At 38.2% G+C, this 19905-nt stretch overlaps 1 protein-coding gene across 1 annotated transcript in view; it reads right to left on the reverse strand.

Annotated features, from left to right (window-relative positions):
• Positions 1-19905, reverse strand: part of nexmifb (neurite extension and migration factor b) — a 103466-nt gene that overhangs the window by 17729 nt on the left and 65832 nt on the right. Inside the window, exon 2 of the mRNA XM_067456893.1 lies at positions 15169-15290. The gene's annotated coding sequence lies outside the window, so the exon portion shown is untranslated. The remainder of the gene's footprint in view (positions 1-15168; positions 15291-19905) is intronic.

Below are 19905 nucleotides of genomic sequence, written 5' to 3' on the forward strand. Positions count from 1 at the left end.
TCGTCTTTGCATCTCTTTGTTGTTTTGCAATGTTGCAGCATACATTCAAAATGGTGCAGGGAAGAGGAGACCCAGCAAACATTGGTCCGACGGCAACGTCGTGTCCCTGGCCAAAAATAGTCGCGGTAGGACGGCATGAATCAGTAAAAATGTGTAATACAGAAACATTTCTTAAAAATGTATTCAGATACGTTTGTTCATGTCTACAGTTCTCTGGAGTTGTGTGTATAATTATTACTTTGACTTTTAGCTCCGTGTAGTTCAATATACACCCTGTTGTGATTCGGTTGTGAGAGGACGTCACCTGGCGACGTCTTTTACACGTGCAATTATAGTCCATCCTGACCCGTTATGAAATCCTTGTGAAATATGCAAAAGCTGTGCTAACCTTACACATTGGTTAATGCGGCAATAATTAATTTAAGTGCACCAAGTAGTTTTTAAGAGGTTGTGAATAAGACGTCCACTGACGTCAAGCGAGATAGCAGGAAAAAAACAGAAATTATCTTTATGAAATACACAGTTTGCATGCAAAATAAATATATTTACTTTATCTCATTTAATTAATTATAATCACAAAGTGCCCATGTGGTTAAGTGATTGTAAAGCTGCATTTTAGTAATTTTTTTCCAATCAGTTTTAGGCTATTCGTTTTTATTTTTATGTAAAACAGATACATTTCCATTCACCATTTAGGTCTGAGTTGGATGAAGATAGCCAAAACTGTGCTGCCAAGATGTAGTAACAATATATAGTAATAGTGCGTTATAAATAAAATCTATTATTATTAATACATCTTGCGATATTACAAAATCCCGCGATAGGATATTATCTCGCGAGATATGCTCTCCCGGAAGGCCGGACAGGACCGTTGAACAACCACGAGGAGAGGAATTGAGGAGTTGTATCGATATATTATTAAAAATCTACTGTTGGGTAAGTACATTTTGTGTTATTTGATTAACATGCTTGAGTTTTACTTTTTTTTACACGAATGAAATGGAAGAAATGATGCTACATTGAACGTATACATAGAATACCGTTGTATAAGTATGTTAAATGATACAGTCAAAGTTATTACTGTAACTTATTAATGTATCCTTTATATGATGTACTTATATTGATGGGCCATATGCCAATCAAAAAAATATTTTTTTCCTTAATATAATTTTTATTGGTACCATTTATCTATTTAGGGGACATCTCAGCCCACCTGTCTTTCACTTTCTCACAGACACACACCTAGTTAAGGGTCTTTCTCACAGACACACACCTAGTTAAGGGTCTTTCTCACAGACACACACCTAGTTAAGGGTCTTTCTCACAGACACACACCTAGTTAAGGGTCTTTCTCACAGACACACACCTAGTTAAGGGTATTTCTCACAGACACACACCCAGCTAAGGGTCCTTCTCACAGACACACACCTAGTTAAGGGTCCTTCTCACAGACACACACCTAGTTAAGGGTCCTTCTCACAGACACACACCTAGTTAAGGGTCCTTCTCGCAGACACACCTAGTTAAGGGTATTTCTCACAGACACACACCCAGCTAAGGGTCCTTCTCACAGACACACACCTAGTTAAGGGTCCTTCTCACAGACACACACCTAGTTAAGGGTCCTTCTCACAGACACACACCTAGTTAAGGGTCCTTCTCACAGACACACACCTAGTTAAGGGTCCTTCTCACAGACACACACCTAGTTAAGGGTCCTTCTCACAGACACACACCTAGTTAAGGGTCCTTCTCACAGACACACACCTAGTTAAGGGTCCTTCTCACAGACACACACCTAGTTAAGGGTCCTTCTCGCAGACACACACCTAGTTAAGGGTCTTTCTCACAGACACACACCTAGTTAAGGGTCCTTCTCACAGACACACACCTAGTTAAGGGTCTTTCTCACAGACACACACCTAGTTAAGGGTCTTTCTCACAGACACACACCTAGTTAAGGGTCTTTCTCACAGACACACACCTAGTTAAGGGTCTTTCTCACAGACACACACCTAGTTAAGGGTCTTTCTCACAGACACACACCTAGTTAAGGGTATTTCTCACAGACACACACCCAGCTAAGGGTCCTTCTCACAGACACACACCTAGTTAAGGGTCTTTCTCACAGTCACACACCTAGTTAAGGGTCCTTCTCACAGACACACACCTAGTTAAGGGTCCTTCTCACAGACACACACCTAGTTAAGGGTCTTTCTCACAGACACACACCTAGTTAAGGGTCTTTCTCACAGACACACACCTAGTTAAGGGTCCTTCTCACAGACACACACCTAGTTAAGGGTCTTTCTCACAGTCACACACCTAGTTAAGGGTCCTTCTCACAGACACACACCTAGTTAAGGGTCCTTCTCACAGACACACACCTAGTTAAGGGTCCTTCTCACAGACACACACCTAGTTAAGGGTCCTTCTCACAGACACACACCTAGTTAAGGGTCTTTCTCACAGACACACACCTAGTTAAGGGTCTTTCTCACAGACACACACCTAGTTAAGGGTCCTTCTCACAGACACACACCTAGTTAAGGGTCCTTCTCACAGACACACACCTAGTTAAGGGTCTTTCTCACAGTCACACACCTAGTTAAGGGTCCTTCTCACAGACACACACCTAGTTAAGGGTCCTTCTCACAGACACACACCTAGTTAAGGGTCTTTCTCACAGACACACACCTAGTTAAGGGTCCTTCTCACAGACACACACCTAGTTAAGGGTCTTTCTCACAGACACACACCTAGTTAAGGGTCTTTCTCACAGACACACACCTAGTTAAGGGTCCTTCTCACAGACACACACCTAGTTAAGGGTCTTTCTCACAGTCACACACCTAGTTAAGGGTCCTTCTCACAGACACACACCTAGTTAAGGGTCCTTCTCACAGACACACACCTAGTTAAGGGTCTTTCTCACAGACACACACCTAGTTAAGGGTCCTTCTCACAGACACACACCTAGTTAAGGGTCTTTCTCACAGACACACACCTAGTTAAGGGTCCTTCTCACAGACACACACCTAGTTAAGGGTCTTTCTCACAGACACACACCTAGTTAAGGGTCCTTCTCACAGACACACACCTAGTTAAGGGTCTTTCTCACAGACACACACCTAGTTAAGGGTCCTTCTCACAGACACACACCTAGTTAAGGGTCTTTCTCACAGACACATGTTGTTATACATGTTGTTCCATTGTTTTTAAATTTAGCTGTACTCCATTAAGCTATTTTGAGAATAAATGCATGTAATTTACCTCACATTTTCCCTTTTATTTATTAAAAATAAGATATATATTCTCTTCCCTCAGATGCTGTGAAGAGGTGGAACCCGAATGCTCCAGACTCTGAGATTGATGCAGCGATGGAGGAACACCTGAAGGCCTATACAGGAAGAGCTGTGGTGGGGCTTACAAAAATGAGCCAAACAACTTTAATGTGTTTAAGCCAGGGATAGTTCACCCAAAAATGAAAATTCATTGTTATCCCTTTCAATGTTCTGCTGAACACAAATATATTTGGAAGCCAGTTTGTAACCAAGCAGATATAACCTCCCATTAACTAACATTATATTATTTGCCTACTTTAGTAGTTAATGTGTTTTGAGATCTTTTCGGTTACAAACGTTCTTCCAAATATCTTTGTGTTCAGCAGGACATAGAAAGGTAAACAGGTTTGAAACATGACAGACTTTTCATTTTTGGGTGTACTATCCTTTTATATAGGCAGTAACACTTTACAATAAGGTTGTATCAGTTAACATTAGTTAATGCATTAGTTAACATGAAACGAGCAATACATTTGTTACTGTGTATTTGTTAATCTTTGTTAACGTTAGTTAATAAAAATACAGCTGTTCATGTTAGTTCACAGTGCATTAACTAATGTTAACAAGATTTTAATAATGCATTAGTAAATGCTGAAATTAACATTAACAAAAATAAATAAATGCTTTATAAGTGCAGTTCATTATTAGTTAATGTTAACTTTGCACCTTATTGTAAAATGTTATCTTAAAGGCTAATAATTCAGTATTTTGAATTTGGTATTTGAGTTTGGTTATCAGATGTTAAACAATGATGAAAAATAAATAAAGAGGAAAAGTTGTGGCTGTTCAAAACAATAAAATGTTGTGGTAAATCAGAACATGCTGTTTTTTTTTGCTTATGTCCACAATGTGTTCTTGTTTGTGATGCACGTGATTAAAACGTTGTATGGAGGTTCAGGTCTGACTGGACCTATTTTGGACCTTTTTTGAACCTTTGTCAAGATGTGTTAAACCTCACGCCATAACTGATTGCCTTTCACGATGTTACACAATAGGTGTGTAATTATTTTATATATGCAGGCTTATAAATACACGTAAATTATGTAGCAACACATTTAAACAGCCAGAAGACGTCGCATTTAGACGTCCAGGGACGCTCAGAAGAGACGTGCAGTTCACGGCCAGATGACGTCAAAGACGTCGGTTCAACTTTCATTTTGGAACTATTTTTCAACCGTGACGGGACGTGTAGGATTGACGTCTTTTCAACGGTCATTAAACGTCCAAATGTTTGCTGGGGATGCACCAAGTACCTCAGGAATAAGTGTTAAACTCTTTTATTCTCAGATAACCAGACAGGAACAAAAACATTGTTTCAGCTAAATAAGATGTAATCAATACTTTTATCCAGATAATTTTTCTTGTACATTTTCTTCTGTGTCGGCAGATCGGCCTGACCAGTCTAGTATATTGTGCTTATTGAGCCTATATTTAGATTCCACATTATTTTGTGTTTTAGTTAAAATGATGATATAATTTATACTTGAATAGTTTTATTAAACAGCAATATTAAATAGCCTTCATATTTCATAATTTATTTCAATGCTTGTCTATATTTATTTATTAGGTCATATAAAATTGTAGGCATATACTTATATTTTACTTTTCATAATTATTTTATTAATAGTTTTAATTGGGGGTAGAAGGTAAATAAAATGAGACTTATGATACTGGTTGGTTTAAAAGAAAATGATGTTCAATTTAGGGTGCGTTCACACTTGTCATGTTTGGTTCGATTTAAACGAACCCTGGTGCGATTGCTCGGTTAGTGCGGTCCAGTTGAACATAACTGAACGCTGCCACCCGAACTCTGGTGCGCACCAAACAAGCGGACCGAGACCGCTATAAAGATGGGTCTCGGTCCGCTTCCAAACGAACTCTGGTGCGGTTCGATTGATATATGAACGCAACACGGACCAAAGACATGTAAACGGACCAAAAACCGGACGTAATGTCTCAAGATCTGATTTGACGACGCGGTAAGATCAGTGTATCCAAAATTACACTGTAAAAAATTATTGTTGTTTTTTGTTGGTTTAACTTAAAAAAGTAAGTAACCTGGTTGCCTTAAAATTTTGAGTTTATTGAAATTAAAAATTTGAGTTGAAACAATGAAGGACATTTGTTTAATAAATAGAAACTCAAAAAATCACCACATATCTAAACCACATAAAAAATTTGACATGTTTCACTGCGTCATCAAAAATAAAACACACACAATTACCCAATATGATTACAAAATCTGTTAATGATATTTTAATAAAGGTTGTCGAATCTCAAAAAATGTTCATTGTATTAACTCAAAAATTAGATTTCAATGAACTCAAAATTTTAAGGCAACCAGGTAACTTTTTTTCTAAATAATTTTTTAAAAATAATTTTCAGTGTAGTAACGTTAACGCTAGAGAGCAAACGTAGAGCAACGAGGACGTGCCTAATCAATATTTGGTCAGACGAGCATGTTTCAAAAATGCTAGAAAAAAACGCACAAAAAGCACAACTGGTTCTTCTCATCAAAGACCCGTGTTGCCCATTATTATCCGGTTCAGACGACAGAACGGCCGTCTCTTTTCTGCACAACGGAGGAAATCCTGCTGCTTTTTTTATATGTTTTGAACATTTTATGAGCTCTTCATGAGTTCTCAGCTGGTAAAAATGTACACACATAAAATGATGGCGTTTAATCAGCACACAGCATTGTTTTGAGTGTTCGGTAAACGAGCTCCTACGTCATATAAGCCGACCAATCAGGTTGTGAGTGTCTCCCTGAGCCTTTGGTTCGGTAACTTTAGGTTCGCTGTTAAAAATGCCAGTGTGAACGCTAAGCGGACCAGGACTATACGTTTTGTTTTTGTTTTTTGGTCCAGACCAAACGAACCAAACTAACCGAACTACAAGTGTGAACTTAGTCGAAGTTTCGTCAGGTTATGACATTTCGAGACCAAGAATATGTTTTTCAAATGTCCTCTCTATTATATAATGTTCTTAAGTGTATTCATACCATTTTCTCTCAGTAAATGTTTTGAAAACATTTTTTTTCTGACCAAATGATGAGTTCTATTGAATAACTTTAAATACTATTGATGCATGGTGTCTGCAGTGTCCACTCCCTCAAAATAAAATATATTGATGACAAAAATTATTGCCATGATTTTTCACTTTTTCAAAACCAACCCTCCCCCCCCCCCCCAAAAAAAAAACATTGTGATTCAATAATTCATGCATGAAAGGGTTAATTAGCTGAAGAAAAAGCTTCTCTTTTTGTTGATAAGCACTACTTTTTGCAAATTTATGAAGATGGTTGCTCTCCCAAACGCACTTTAAAACGCCTCAAACTCCGCATGTGCAGATGCCATACTGCTTTTATTTCGATAACTTGCGCACCCCTATTGCATCATGCACTGAAACCCTCTCATCTCAACACCACACACAGACATTTCAATACCTGCGGTTGGAAAATAGCATAATAGTAGAATCCATCAGCTTACAGACACAAGTCCAGTGCTTAATGGTCTCTGGCGTTTGTGAATGGAGGCAAAGGATCAATTTATCTGCATCGGATGTTGGTAATGAAAGTAAAAGAAACGCTGGATGATTTATTGGCCCTCCATGTAAACCGAGAGCTCAATGAAGCTGTTTTTCAGTCCCTGAGAGTGGGCCTTCATTTAGTACTTATCTTTGTGATTGTGACTGTGGCCGGTTGAGCTGCGGGCCTCAATTCCCCGAGCTGGAACTGAGAGGAGTGTGTGGTTATGATAAACTACAGCAATGGAGGGCCGCTGACAGGCCCTGAGTCACAGCACACACAGAAACCTGCTCTGAGATCCACTGAATGAGCAAGTCACTGATCCAAGACAGTGAAAAAATGGCTAACAGAGCAGAAATTCATAGACTATGAAGAGCTTCTGTGACATACCACTGAATATCATTTTTTTATTTTCAAACAACATGTACATTCACTGGAAGTATAGTGCAGTTGTACTTCAATTTGTGATTGTTATTTACTGAAGACGCACAAATTAAAGAACACAGACACATGAAGATCCTTTTCACAATGCCCTATGCCAGGGGTTTTCAAACTTTATGATGCCAAGGACTCCCAAATATAACGAACCTTTTATGAGGGACCCCCTTACTAAAATCCATCTATATATTTTTATGTGTGAAAAAACATTTAAACTGTTACAGTAAATAACTAGTAAATAGACATTATAAATACAACACAAAACTTAAAGGTGCACTATGCAGCTTTCGTCCACTGGAGGGCGCCTATTCAAAACAAATGCGTAGTTTGATGACGCCAAGTGTGAGCGCAGCATCTTGGGAGATGTGGTCTTCTCATCACAGTCGGTGGAAAATAGGACTCGGGCAGAGATCACGTTCATGCATGCGGTTATTAACGTTACTGTAGTCTAAAGCAGACCAGGACCGAGTGTTGTGGACCTGAGCACAGCTGGATTGTTAAACAAATACCCGCCTCGCGAATACCGGGACTTTTATTATGACGGGACGGGACACAGTCGCCGGGCGCCTGCACTGATCCGCTTCTACCGGTTATGATTTTGAGGTAATGCTGCTCTGTTTATCATATTAGATACATTTAAGTGTGTTCAAAACGATGTTATGACTTTACTCCGTGCGTTCACTTGTTCACACTGCTAAGAGTAAAGCGCTCCTGCCAAATAAAAGCCGAAACCGAGGGTAGCGCAGATATGACGCGATTGACAGGCGACTTCATCAAATGCAATGCTGAAACGTCCCGGTCCTTATTAAAATAGCAATTTTCTCACAATTTACAAATAGTTGGAAACTTCTGGGATATTGTGAGAACTCAACTGAACAAAATATATAACACCGCCCTAGTGGTTTTTTGATATTTTACTGCAAAAATACTACATAGTGCACCTTTAAATTGGCTATATGTAATGTTCAATATAAACCTGAAGAAGAACATTTATCAATAAAAAAAATATTTAAGCAACTCTCACAATAAATGTATGTAAGCGGCTTACTTGTCGCATTAAGAATACTGCCTTACAACCCCAGTGAGTGAGCAAAATAAAGGGGACTATAGTGAGAGAAACTCACTAAAAAGAAACAAAGAAAACTGGAAAAAGCAATTCTGGAAAGTATGTATACATCAAGAAAGGAGAGAAACATTTAGAACCGAAACAGTTTGAATGTTTGGTAGACTTGAACCATTTTTGCTTTGTCTTTTTATACTCTGAAATTTTCTGCATGGGGAACCTTCTGGAGGACCCCTATGTCGCCCCGTTTGAAAACCTCTGCCCTATGCAATCTACCAAGAGCTGCGCAAACTAGTGTATGGTTTAAGATTTAAACAATGGCACAAAAACAGTAAATTGACGAGCGCAAACCTTAGTAAATTCCCTTTAAATTCTCTCCTCATGTAATACTGCATCTTGTAACGCAGAGTTGAAATGTTGTTGCCCAGAAAAACAAATATGTAGATCTCGAGGAAATGATGCACTGATGATGTATAAGTCATTTTAGGGTGCTTTCACATCTCTAGTTCGGTTCATTTGGTCCGAACCAAGGGCAAACAATTATACATTGTTGCATTTTTCAGCTTTTTTGGTTCCTTTTCACACCACACTGATTGCTTTGGTCCGAATCAGGCATGTGACAACATCCACATCACTCATTGGCCATTGCATATTTTCTAAACTGCTTTTCGATTGGTCAAAATTTACATGTGGGAAAATTCCAACAGAAGAGGCAAAGCCAGCAAACTATAATAACACTATGGAGAGACGACTGCGCGGGCCAGTTTTGTCCCTGGCCATAATCTACTACACGGTGTGTATTTACCACAGTATGCAAACAATACATTTCTATAATGAAGCGCGGATGCGACGTGAAAACAACGCTCTAATGCACTGCAGACGGCGAGCGCGCATCGCTCGTCACTTCAAGCGGAGGCGTACATTAATTATTAACTCTGACATGCTCATCTTCTGAAAATATTGCCAACGATCTATCAGGTAATAATGTCATGCACACAATGTCAGCACAGCTAACTACGGCAGCTGGTTTAGTCCAAAAATGATCAGTACTTTTGCAGTTGGTTCTGTTCGAGGTGGGATCACGTTCTCACCACAAACGAACCGCTCCACCTCTTCAAGGAGGTCTCGGTACGCTTGTTTGGTCCACATCTGGTGCGCACCCGAGTGCGATTGCTGCTTTCAGACCTGACCAAACGAACCGCACCAAAGAGGGAAACGAACTCTAGTACGATTCAACCGAACTAAATGAGGCAGGTGTGAAAGCACCCTTATTAAACTCGGGGCAAATACACCAGCTCTCACCTCACGTCGTCCCCATACATGAGGATGAGTGAGTGAAAATTATACAAATAAACATTCAACTTAGGTCCCAAATAGAAAAAGGAAAATAAAAGAGAAAAGAGTATACAAAGTCGATAGAGCGGTTATCTCCTCTCCTCCACTGTTTGCACTGTGTGCAGATCACATTCTACCTCAAGTTACTGTAAATGCTTCTAAGTTACCGTTACAATCTGAAAGGAAAACTCATAGAAATGCATAAGCAATAAGGTCAGCCGCAAGAATAACCCTGTCCACGCCTTTTCAGCGCAATTTTTTAGTAAACAGTCTTTTTTTGACGCCAAAAGAGGGTTTCTTTGGCACAAGCTGTTAGTAAATCTGGCCGTTAGTGTGTAATTCCAGTGTGATCCTTAACCAGCCATTTCACTAACCAGCCAATGTCACCTCCACGATACACCCACATTCTGTTCACTGACCGTCTGAGGCATATGGCACACAAAACATAAACCGAGCACTTTCTCAATCTTGTACCCTCTAATATAATTAGTAAGGAAACCCATGTATTTTTGTGTGTTTTTTTACCTGGAAACAAAGTAGTGTTAACAAGGCATGAGCGCTTCTACTGATGAAATAATTACTGCATTTGCCAAGTTTGTCAGGTTAGTGGAATAAAATCTTTGAAAGACATTGAAAGTTTTATTTACACCACGTTCAGATGCGATGTGACGAGTACACGCAATAAAAGGCGTTTTTTTCCATGTATATCAGAGTTGTTGTCCTAAAAGTCACGATGGCGATACTATTTTAGTAGTAGTAAAACTATTTTATTTCTGTGACATCACAGCTGGAACAAAGTCATCTCAGGTTCTGATTATCTGCGTTATTTAGTGGTAAAAGGGTCTAATCTGAACATCATTTTGCGTGACCTTTATAGCCACACTGAAAGCCACAATAGAGAGGTCACCTCAGATGGTGAAAGACATTAATTATCATAAAGATTCATAAAGATTCTCAGTATGTATTTTTTAATAAGGCTAAAATGGTGTTTTTGATTTAGGGATGAGCGGCTCGATATAAAGAATCAATATATCGATACTGATGTGAGCATCGAAAAGTATAGATACTCAAAAAAAAAAATATTGATACTAAGGTGTTTTTGTGGGGGGTTTTTTACCAGTAATTTATTTTTATTTTTAAAGATTATTTAAGGCATACAATACGAATATCCTATGTTACTGAATAGTTGTGTAGTATAGGACTATTTTCCTGCTCATCTGAACCATGATTTAAACGCAAGACAGAACTAATCGATCACAGAGCACTCACTGATGACACGATTCACACAGGGCTGCGTTTCCAAAACTATCATAAGAAAGAAACCATTGATGCTTTTGGAAACAGCCCAGAACAATGCGCATCAGAATACAGAAAAACATTTTTTAGTTAATTCACTATAAACAATTAGAAATTGAAGCCTACATTGTGCAATTACACTCTTTAAATGTATTGTTAAAGGGTTGATATTGATCATGTTCCATTCTGTAATGTTAATATAAATCATACACTATCAGAATAAAAAGGATGCATTTTATGGGTGGAATGTCCCGTCACTGGCAGCCCCTTATGAAAATGAACCATGCTTTATTACTACAGTGACCGCAGTTCAACTAGTATTTGTACATTTGTTACCACTACAAGTAAACATTTTAACCATAAGTAAACAAAATTATGATCCAATAAATTGCAACTACACTATAAAACATATTTAGAAAAAAAGTAACCTGGCTGCCTAAACTAAACTAAAGTTTAACTTAGCTAAAAGTAACTAAAATTTTGAATTAATTGAAATTAAAATTTTGAGTTAATACATAACTTTTATTAAAAGATTATTAAAAGATTTTGTAAGCATATTGGGTGATTGTGTGTGTTTTATCTCTGATGACGCAGTGAAACATGCCAAATTGTGCTGTTTTCATGATTTATCATTTTTTTTATGTGGTTCAGACACAATAATATTTTGATTTTCTATTTATTAAACAAATTTCCTTCATTGTATCAACTCAAATTTTTTAATTTCAATAAACTCAAAATTTTAAGGCAACCAGGTTACTTACATTGAATGTTAAAATACCTTTAAAATATGTTAACTGGGTATCTTTACCCCTTTTACTCTTAGTAAATTTAATAATTTAATACATTTAATAATTAAAAAGTTCCGTTTAGAAGTATCGATATTAGTATTGATATCAGTGATACTGGTTTGAAAGTATCGGTATCGTATCGAAAACAAAATAAGTGGTATCGCCCATCCCTATTTTGATTATGTGCTTGTCCATTTCATTGCGAGTGCACTGCTCATGCAGAGAGACTCCCACACACTCTTCTGATTTTTGATTGATTGTGTTGCGTCTCATAGTCGTGTCTCGTCTGATGTGTGCATCTTGTCGCTGCCTGGAATTTTATCACATCATGTCTGATTAGCACACTGTGTAACAAGTAAACTAGACATCCACGAGCAGAACTGTATTTTCTGAGTTATGTCAGGTATGTTAGAGCAATATTTCTTACCTAATTTTATGTAGCCTATGCAGCATTTATTATGTCAAATTATTACATGTAATCAATACATTCAATTAGAATAAAAAGACACTATAGGGCTGTTACCAATCAAATGAAATCAGTATCAACAAAATCTGTTTTTGCATGCAGAGGAAACTGTTTAATGCAGCTCAGAGGTGACATACATGCATTTAACCTGCAGTTACAAATAATGTTTAGATAAAAAAACAAAAAAAACAAGATACTTTATATATGAAACTCAACCGTCAGTAGGTGGCCACTGTTAATGAGCACATCATTAAGTCATTAATTCAACCGATTCGCTCAAATGGACTGATTCATTCAGGAACGAAATATCACTGAGTGTTGCTCTGAGACGCAAAACAGTGACTGTGCTTTTTTTTAACTATCTTCATTGGTTAAACAGAGCAAGGCAGACTTAAGTCTAGTCCCAAACAGTGCCATTGTTTTTTTTCTAAGGCACGTTTATAAAAGCTACTTACATGTCCTTATTGAACTAAGACTTAATCGAAGCCTTGTCTGTGAAACCAGGCCATTGTGTGACTGCTTAATTATATCATATGATATAAATATTTTCCGGACTATAAGTCGCACTTTTTTTCATAGTTTGGCTGGTCCTGCGACTTATAGTCAAGTGCGACTTATATATCAAATTTAATTCATACTGACTGACAAGAATAAACATATAGAGAGAGAGGGCGCTCTATGCTGGTCCTGTAGCCTAATATTAACTTAAAGACAACAACCTAGAAAGACTGAACACAAACAAAATGCCCCCATAAAGAAAATCTTACTCTGCAAAATACAAACAGCATGTAGTAAAATATGCAGCGGAGAATTCAGTCGCGCGGCTGAGCCTCTCCCGGCAGAGAGTTCAAGCGTCTGTGGACTCGTTCCTTCAGCTCTGGCCATCTTGCTTTCAGTCCGCAAGTAGCTTTCTTTTTCTTCTTCATCACAGTTAAAGTAACCTCTGGTTTTCGCCAGTCCCTTACAAGTTTCTCACTCACTTTAAACTTTCTTTCTTCTGCTCGGTTATGCGGTGAAGCGGGCACGAGCGAGTGCACGCGAGCGGGTGCTCGTATGCGCGCGCGGCTCCCGCTCTGCCCTAAAGCGACTTATAGTCCAGTGCGACTTATATATGTTTTTTTCCGCGTCATGACGCATTTTTTGACTGATGCGACTTATACTCCGGAGCGACTTATAGTCTGGAAAATACGGTAAAAAACAAATACTCAAACAGGGGCATTTCTGTCCGGACCACTATCGTCAAAGATGATTGATTGACTATTAGCACACAGTTTGGATTTCCGTTATGGTTCTGTTCTGGGCAAGAAAACTCCCTGCGCATCCATGGAGCCGAGCATGGATAAGAGCAGCAATAACCCTCCTTAGGGTAAACAGAACAGAAATGGAAGCTCTAGCGTAGTTCTACCTGGAAAACTCCTATGTCACGTCAATCATTAATAATCTATCTAGCCAATCATTATTTGTCAACTGTAGTATATAAGTTCTGTTCCCACCCATTACTACGTTCACAGATACTGACGCCGCCGTTCACCCCCATCCTCCCCACCACCACCAGGGCGGTCCCTGTCCATACATCGGGGGTAGGCTCTGCTCCTGCCTTCACCTTCAGGCAGGAACTGCAAGCATCCGTATCCTCCGGATCCAGACTATGGAAGGGGCCTACGCCAAAGAACTGTATCATTTCATATATGATACTAATTGTAAACAACTGTAATTAAATCGTATTCAAATGTTATTCTCGCCTCCTGAGTCTTTTGGGTAGAACGAGAGGAGGAGCTGGGGATGGAGGAGGGTAACGAGCTCTGGAGAAACGCGATAGCTTATGTATGTACGCTGTTATAGACGTCATATTCCGATAGGTAGATGTGATTAGCTGACAGTTGCTTGATTTTACTGCATTTTAAGAGAGTAAATCACGCATTGAGAGCGTGAACACTAAATGTGCACACGCAGAAGTCAAGAAAAGGCTACATCCTGCAGGGTTTTTGCAAAGTGAGGAGGGATATAATGTCAAATTACACAATGTTAAAACAACAATTATGATATTATCGTAGACGATATGTTGCACACCCCTAGAATGAGCTATTTAATATAACCCCAGGCTTAAGCAGAAAGGTGGACGATGAGCGATATCATATCAAGATTGCGATAAAATTTTAATGATATGGATTAAAACAGCCTGTCACACTGCAGAAATAAACAGACAACAGCCAGTCAGTGCATGAAGCGAATACGTGATTTCTCCAAAACTCACACAAACTGTGTTTAGCTTCTGCGTCCCAACATATGAGCACGTGAACACATGAACTTCATCTCCAGAGCCGCTCTGATAGTCACTTCACAAGCTTTACAGCGTTTCATTTGTGAAAAACTACCATTAAATGCAGACAAACTGAAAGAGCATCACGACAAACTGTCAAAATTTTGTCATTGTGTATCACTATTGTAAACTAAAATGTAATTCTTTAAGTAATAATAATAATATAGCTTGATTAAATTGGTTGATTCAATTTGACAAATTCCTTTCATTAGATGCCATTTATTAACCGTAGACTCACAATCTAGAAAAATGTCGGGGTACATAAAATGGATTTCATGTGGGCCTAAGTTAAAAGATAGTTACTCTGTGGAGTTTAATTGTGAAACAAACAAGTTTACATTCATTCTCAAGGTCTAACAAATATGTGGAAAGTATTTCCCCATCAATGGTAAATAAATATTGTGATAAATATCATTATTGTATGATATGAAAAAAAAGAAATTGTGATAATAATATATTTCACCATATCGCCCAGCCCTAGTTGGTTGCAATATGGACCCAACCAAACCTTGTGTTCCTATAATGTTCCTATAATCAAATATGAAAGTCACATGAAATTATAAAGAAGAAATAGCAAGGCTGATTTTCTTACCCGACTGGTCCAGTTTGCTGGTTTCTGTTGAGCCCAAAGCCTGCAAGATGATACGGGCCTGTTCCCTGTCCATCAATGGGAGTCTGTCCTGCTCATTCGGGGCTTCCTTATATCGCTACTACCTACAGAACATAAAGAAAAACACAATGAAGTTTGAACAACATGAGTATGAGTAAACGACAGCGTTCTTCTGGGTGAACAATTCCTTTAAACTGTAAATAATGTAATAATTGAAAATAATTTCTGTTATAGCCACACATCTGAAACAGATCAAGGGGTAATGATTTCTCTCTTTTAAACTAATTGTTCGAACTGGAAAGCTGCAAGGCAAAAGACGCAAGTAAAGAACCAGAGCTTCCATCACCACAGCAACTGCAGGCAACAATCTACTATTTTAGGCTCAATTTAACACCTATACTACAGTTGTTAACCCCTGGAAACTTTGTGTGTATATATAGCACTCAACATATTTGTTTATGGTAATTACTTCAAGCCGTCACGATTTTTCACTTCAGGCAAAAGGAACCGGGGGAAATAAATCAACTTCTAGCTGTGACTGAAACTAAGATAAGTGGAGTAATAGTAATGTATGGTGCAGAATGACCGTGCAATACAAGTACAAGCATACTTGTACAGAAAGAAACAAGGCATGTTAGCGTGTTAGTGCCGATGCCATATTTTAATTACCGTAAACCAGGACACTCCACCCCGTAAAGATAAGCTCAAATGATACTGGAAGATTCCTTATTCAATTCAATCCAGTAAAACCAGAACATTTGCATCACTTTATAAAAAACTTGAAAACAGGACATGTCCTGGGAAAACAGGACGTTTGGTCAGCGCCTACACAGGTGATTAAGGGAGACAACTTGGCCTGTAAAGTCAAGAGATCTTGAACCGAACCAACAAACATTGAGATAAATCACTACATTCAGAGAAAAAGACAAATCAAATAATCACCACACAAAGCATTGGGAAAGACATGTAAGGGATAATGTCCACCCAGCTGGTTGTTATCGCAGAATAAACCAGACAGAGTGATCAGGACCCCGACGCGAAGCGGAGCATCACTCTGAAGGGGTTTATTCTGCGATAACAACCGGCTGGGTGTACATTATCCCGCTTATTACACGGCTACTAGTCTCAAATAAATAATTATTAGAAACAAAATATTGTCTCGAGATTAAATATTTTATTAGCTCTTACGCAAAGCTTCCGCGAAGGAAAACAGTTCCAAACTGCTTTAAGCCTTTATCTGTTGCTGAAGATTTGCCATATGCTAAATGTTGAAATGAATGCTGAAAGGGTTAGTTCACCCAAAAATGAAACCAAGCCTATGATTTACTCAGCCACAAGTTATCGTAGGTGTAGGCTATATGACATTCTTCTTTCAGACAAATACAATCGGAGTTATATTTAAAAAGTCCAGGCTAACGTTAATCCCAGCAGTAGTTGTAGTTGTGTTTGAAGTCCATAAAAAATGCAGCTGTCCGTCAAATAATGTGCTCCACACGGCTCCGATGGGTTAATAGAGCCGTCTGATTCCAATCGATGCGTTTGTGTAAGAAAAAGATCTATATTAAAAACGTAATAAAGGAAACCTGCCTTGATGTCTTCCATTGTAACCCGCGGCTGTTTAAGTCACAAGATGGCGCCAGCGTTAAGCACAGAAGTAGTACCGGTCAAGATAACTCATAGTACCCGTATGAGCGGGTGTTATCTAGAAATTAAATACCGCTGGAATGCGCGATTGACCAATCAGAATCAAGTATTTCACAGAGCCGTGTAATAAAATCAAATAAAAAACGGCAGGTCAATCATAAACTATTAACTATAAGTTAGTATACAATGTAGTGCTGTCAAATCGATTAATCACATCTAACATAAAAGTTTGTGTTTAAAGTGTTAATGTGTTTATAATATGTGTATGTATATTATTAAACTTATAAATATATTATATTCACTGCCAAGCCAAGCCAAGTCAAAAAAAAAAGTAGCTGTTCAAATTTAAATAGACAAATGCTTAAGAGTTCATGACTGGATCATTATTGCAGTGATTATTATGTTTCTAGGAATCTCTCCTCAGAATTATGGGTAATGTAGTTATTTTTCTGAAGTTCAAATCACACTGAATTGTAGCTTCTAGGACAGCATATATCATCACTGAACAGCCTCAGAGTTCATGGTAGGTTTACACATTAAAGCCTTAGCTGCCTTTGATTTCGGCCCTAATGTTGATGTCTTCCTTCTGGAAGACCCTTCATGTCAGGATCCTGCCTTGATGCCTTAAAACACTGGTTAGGTAGGAGCTCATACATGGGGGAACAGAGCTAATTTGTCCTTAAAGAAAGATAGTCAAATCTCTCTCTCTCTCTCTCTCTCTCTCTCTCTCTCTCTCTCTCTCTCTCTCTCTCTCTCTCTCTCTCTCTCTCTCTCTCTCTCTCTCTCTCTCTCTCTCTCTCTCTCTCTCTCTCTCTCTCTCTCAACAAAAAAAAAAAAGAGCCTGCATTAACATTTGGACTGTGGTTAGTTGGCAGCAGAAACTGCCTGAAGCATTTGAGAGGGAAAGAAACAGTTGAGCTATTATGCTTCTGTTGAATTAAATGTCAGCTTACGGATGTTGATTGTACTGAATATCTCCGGCTTATGCATTTAAGAGTAAACCTCTCTCCGGTAATGTGTTGAATGCATCTTTCCCCCAGTACAGGATACTGTAGTGGATGGCCTAATGTTGACTGAGACTGATGTCTCTTTCCTTACAGCTGTTATTGGACCTTAGTCAGGGTAGATGATGCTATTTAATTTGATATGAATGAAACAAGGCTGTGAGGGATAGATGATATAAAGTTTTGTTCAGTGCAAAAAAGATGGACGACACATGTTCACTCTCTTTTATTGAAGTAAGTGAAGCAGCCAGTTTTCAAATATGGCTCTGACATCTTGGGTCCTAAGTCTATCTCTCCTAATTGGAGCCGCGATATCAAGGTCCTGCCCACACTCACGCCATATCAATCACACGCCCCTGAACTTTTTGTAAAAAAATTAACAGTTTTGGAAATGCAGAAATTAAAGTTAAGCTCCAATCTCCTCCTCAAAGTTCCCAAAAATGTCCGCTGGGGGCTCAGTGACCACTTTGCTCAGAGAAGCTGTCAATCATGATGTCACACCTAATCCTATAGCATCAAATAACTAACTAAAAACAAACTTATTTAATAAAACAAACAATTTAACTTACATCAGCGTGATGAAAACAGCCTAAAATGACAGAAATCATCTTTGGAAAAACACTTTTGAAGTGTAATTTGATTGTTTAGTTTGTTCAGGTCCCATTACATTACATGGAGAGGGCGGGGTTTATTACCTAGACTGGGACCAACCACCTTGGGGAGCGATTAAGACGCTTGGCTTCACTTTTCAGGACTCGTGTGGCACGCTTGTTTTAGTGAGCTGCAATATTGTCTGTATACATTAGGTGTGAGATAAAGACATTCACAAAAAAAGGCTATGAACTTTATATTGATTCGTGTTGTTTTTGTGATCTTGATTCTCTCTTTCGATTTAGGTTAAAAAAAAATCTAGGTTAAATAAATTTGACCTGCAATATTTTAATGTTTACATTTATTTTAAGTAGAAATTGCTCTGTAGGACTAATTTTAATATACAATATTCAGCAACAATACTTTCTTGCCACGGATCAAATTTTCTGAATTTTGATGTTTAAATTAATTCTAGGGGGGGAAAGTTTAGACACACAGATATCAAGAATCAGCATATGAATCTCAACAGTGGTGACATACTTAATGCTGCAATGCATGCTGGGAGCCCTGAGTTTTATACTATGGTGGCTTAGTAGGGTTGGAGCTAAACTCTGCAGGACATCAGCTCTCTAGAACCAAAATTGCCTATACCTGACTTTGAGGTACAAAAATATACTCTTAAGGGTACCACACCAGTTACAGCCACTTGTACCTTAAAAGGTAGTGTACTCAATAGTGTACTCTTGTTTTTTTATTGCTTTTTGAGAGTGTATGGTTCGGCACGCATTTGCACCGCGGTTCATCTCATATCTGACAACAAATACACATCAATAATATGGTTTGTTGGAAATAAATAAAGCAGAAAGAAAAGAAAAGCAGAAAGAGTTAATCTATGCTAATCTATGTTTCTGTCGATGGATAGGCATTCTGGCTTCCCCTAAGCTTTGTTCAATGCGAGTGTCTTTATGCTCTAATATGACCAGTCATTTACGCCAGCACACACTATTGTCTATTTTGCTCTTGATATTTTAGAGTTTCACACTTTCATTACTGTGCACTTTCTTTATCTACAGTAATTGAGCTTTCAAATTATTTTCCATTAACTTCCTATGTCAGCCAAGTGTGACAACCCACCCCTGAACCCAAGCAACCCTTTTACATATCCAAATTATGTCCATGATATTTTTTGTGTGTGTTCTCATAGCTAATGTGACAAAAGTCACCAAGAGTCATCCCATTCCGATGAAGCAAAACGTAAAATGTTTTGATCATTTTTAAAATGAAGAGGCTCAGAGGGTTAAAGTTCATTAATTTATCTTCTGTAGTATTTCTTATTTCAGATCTACATGGGAAAAAATATATAAATAATAATTCTTTATTTATTTGTCCTGTTAATTTAGATCATTTGTTCTCATTTTATTATTGACTTTTTACTTGTCTTCATTCAACCTTACAACCTTATTTCCAGTAAAAATAGTTT

This window comes from Pseudorasbora parva, chromosome 11, assembly GCF_024679245.1.
Source record: "Pseudorasbora parva isolate DD20220531a chromosome 11, ASM2467924v1, whole genome shotgun sequence".
In the NCBI taxonomy this organism is placed as follows: Eukaryota; Metazoa; Chordata; class Actinopteri; order Cypriniformes; family Gobionidae; genus Pseudorasbora; species Pseudorasbora parva.